The 3,904-nt window shown below is 43.7% G+C and overlaps 1 long non-coding RNA gene across 1 annotated transcript; it reads right to left on the minus strand.

Moving 5' to 3' along the window:
• Positions 1-504: 504 nt before the first annotated feature.
• On the minus strand, positions 505-2,647 carry LOC110525300. The gene is made up of 2 exons (XR_002473732.2): positions 2,609-2,647; positions 505-2,276 (listed from the first exon to the last, which is right to left on the minus strand). It is a non-coding gene; the product is annotated as an uncharacterized LOC110525300 (long non-coding RNA).
• Between the last annotated feature and the right edge of the window lie 1,257 nt (positions 2,648-3,904).

The raw sequence follows: 3,904 nt of genomic DNA on the forward strand, positions 1-3,904 counted from the left end.
CAGTGATGATGCATTCTGTTGCATTGTTCCAGTGATGATGCATTCTGTTGCATTGTTCCAATGATGATGCATTCTGTTGCATTGTTCCAATGATGATGCATTCTGTTGCATTGTTCCAGTGATGATGCATTCTGTTGCATTGTTCCAGTGATGATGCATTCTGTTGCATTGCAGATTCCAATGGCTCGGTCCCAGGCCCACCCATGAAAAGGCCAGGTGTCACCACCCACAGCATTACAAGGACCCCCCCTCCACAAGTGGAAATGCAAACAACACTGCCATACAAAGGTTAGAGCCTCATGCACATATGGCAGCTACAGTACATGTGCCATTGGTACACCTCAGTTCAGCCAACTAGAGACCTGAGATCTAAGCACATGACCCACACCAGGAATCATCCCTCCCTTCATAGATACATGCAGCTTTCTTCTATTGCAGTGTGTAGCATCAGACAACACAAGAAAATCAATTCAAATACCAAAAAAAAACAAATAGAAATAGAACTGATATTTATTGTTCCTTTTATTCAGATGTGCTATGTTGCTTTCTCTGACAGTAATGCTATTACACACAATCATGATTTATGTAGGGTATCCCAGCACTGCATTGCATTAGCTTCCTCTGTTCCAGTATGGATCTGCCTGTGACGTAGTGGTTCACCTGTGGCGACCTCATGTGTTCTTAAAAAATGTAGTGAGTAGTAGACATGACTGGGGTAGAGGAGATGGTAGGATAACTCCCTGGGGGACTCGCGGGACAAGAGGAACCTTTGCTCGCCTTGTCGTCGTAATGGGGGGTGCCACTTACCTTAATGAGCCTCTCAAAGAAGAATACCAATAGCCTGACACAGGTGACAGCAGCATGCTGGCAAATCAGAGAGAAACTGGGGAGAGAGCGAGAGATTGGGGGGGGAGGGATATGTTGCCAGAAATGCTACAGCCTACACATCCTGTTTAAACACTACATATTTTCTCAGCCTCTACATCACTGCCCAGTTCTGAAGCCCCAAACACTGATAAAGAGTAGTTTAATACTAACATCCAATGGATTTACTTAGCTTTTTTCGACTAACATCCCTTTATTTTTCCTTATTCATTTGTAAACAAGACAGAACTTTGTAGAGCATTACATAAAAGTAGCGCATTAAGGTTTGTCTTCCTCTGAAGTTCATGTTCTGGAACATTTCCACAACCTTCTGCCATTATGTTTATGTGTGATAAGCTCATTCTTACAACCTTTTGACGAGATAGATGTTCAGAGGAGGAGTATAGAGAGAGATAGGGAGAAAGAGGGGGAGTTGTTGAGGAAGAACATGTTGTGGAATGTTTGCTGTTCTGCGCCTGAACTCATTTGTCAAGGCTTGACCTCCGCTGGGATGCCTCGGGTCAACGGGGGTCACCCGAGGTAAACTTGCCGTGTGGTCACACACACACAAACACAGAATCACAAACACATATACAAATGAAAATCTAAGTGAAGGAGAGGCACAGCTATGTCAAAATCCTTTTGCCCAGCACAGTATAATACAGCTGCACATTCATTTCTACATATGACAATGAGAACATTGACAATTTAACACTAACGGCATCACAAATACATTAGGTCTTGAGAATGTTATTTCATGTATAGCTTCTTAAAAGCAACAACACCATCCTCATAATGAATCTACTCTGCTTCCACTGACCATCAGGGCTGTGTGAGCTGCTGGGTAGAAGGGGTCAAGGTTAACTGAGTGAGGTTAATACACTCTGTTAAGGATATGTCTTCTGGGTCCATGCCAGGCCAGGGCAGTGAGGGCAGAAGAGCAGGCATAACTCAAAGCACAGTAGATATCTTCAACTGCAGACAGTACCTGTCTTTTAAGGCCAAGACAGTCCAACGCAACTGTTGTCCATGTGCAGCTGGTGGCCTTCCCATCAGCTCTGACTACAGAACATCGGACATGTTCTGTTCATTTCAAGATGATTCTACATGTTGAATCGCCACTGTTCATTAACACCCAGCTGGTGATCTATCGCGCTCGGGCCGCTGTGCACGTTGGTCTGTCTTGCGCTTTACCTGCAGACACAAGCTCCTAGTAGCAATCCTTACCTTGTACACAATCCATAAATCACAGGAGTACCAACCTAACCTGGAGTTTTGATAAACAGTATTTTCTTCCTTTTTTATTATTTCTTAAGATGACATTAGGAGAAGACTTGTCGATTCTGACCGTGTGACACGGTGATGCTCTTTATTCCAAAGGAAGGGGGACTTGCCACGACATTCATTTAAATCTGAGAGAAAAAAACAACACAGAGACATTGATGATAAGAGCTAGCTGGAGGACGTGTGGGAGCCTCTTGAGCAAACAGCCTTATCATTGGCCATGCGTGATTCATGCTGCCTTTTGATTGGCTTCCTGAGTCAAAATGAGGACTGACTTTGGCCATGCCCTGTTCAAGGGATCAAGATGATATTATGGATCTAATTTCAGGGAGTGTTGAAGTTATACCAATATAATAAATGTATATTTTTGGTAAATTATTCCATCCATGAATCCATTAGTGCTAGTGAGATGTCTCAGTGAATTGGTGAACAGGGCCTGTGTAGCAGCAGTGGAACTTACATGGCACGATCATGTTGCACAGCCGCTCACTCCCTGTCAGGAAAAAATACAATTAGTTCCTTATTTGATGATGAAAACACATACAGAAGCATGTCGTATGACTATTGCAATATAGTAATAACATATTGTCTGGTCCAAAGTTCAGTTTGATTTTGAATTTAGATATTTTCTTCATTTTGACCCCTCTGGCTTTCCTTGGGCAGAAACATCGAACAAACTTATTTTGAGTTTTATGGAGAGAAGGAACGACAGACTGTGAGCTTGGGAACAGTGGGTTAACTGCCTTGCTCAGAGTAGCAATATCAAAGATTCAATACAGTACAAGACAACTTTATTTTCCATTGGTTGCAGCAAACAACGTACATTTGTATTCTGCTCCCTATTTAAGGAGCGGAATACAGACAGCACACATCACACATCACACATCACACAGCACACATCACACATCCAGTTGAGACGAGCAAAGGGTCAAACTGCCCCTGGTGCGGCGTAGCTCTAACAGTCAGATAATATAGTCAGCCAATAGCTGTGGAATTACTTGATCAGACACACACACACACACCTGCACTGATAGATACACACACACCATTTCCAAATCAATCTGAAAATATATGGTCTGTTGTGCCTTTGTCATCACAGCACCTTAAAAAGGTTATTGTGGCCAAAACTGTCTCTGTTTTCTGTCTTACAAGCAATTACAACACTTGGAACAGGAATAGTGCAGGCTCTCTATCTTCATGTTCTTGATTCATCACTGGCCCAGCACTTGCCCATCACTGGCCCAGCACTAGCCCATCACTGGCCCAGCACTAGCCCATCACTGGCCCAGCACTAGCCCATCACTGGCCCATCACTAACCCATCACTGGCCCATCACTAGCCCATCACTGGCCCATCACTAGCCCATCACTGGCCTAGCACTAGCCCATGACTAGCCCATCACTAGCGCTGGACTTCAGGATGTTCAGATCCAGCTAACATCTCTGATCATTTCACAAACTTTGCAGGCATCCATTTCTCTAATGATTACACCCCCCATATAAGATTCAAGATACCGAAGGCTGTGTGTGTGTGTGTGTGTGTGTGTGTGTGTGTGTGTGTGTGTGTGTGTGTGTGTGTGTGTGTGTGTGTGTGTGTGTGTGTGTGTGTGTGTGTGCGCGCATGCGTGCTTGCGTGTGTTAAAAATACCATAATGACATTATTTTAGTATTATTATTATTTGTATGACACTCATCTGCATGATTAGTACAATCCCACTGGGCACGGATGTCAATTCAACGTCTATTCCACGTTGGTT

The sequence above is a fragment of the Oncorhynchus mykiss genome, chromosome 6 (assembly GCF_013265735.2).
Source record: "Oncorhynchus mykiss isolate Arlee chromosome 6, USDA_OmykA_1.1, whole genome shotgun sequence".
Classification (NCBI taxonomy): domain Eukaryota; kingdom Metazoa; phylum Chordata; class Actinopteri; order Salmoniformes; family Salmonidae; genus Oncorhynchus; species Oncorhynchus mykiss.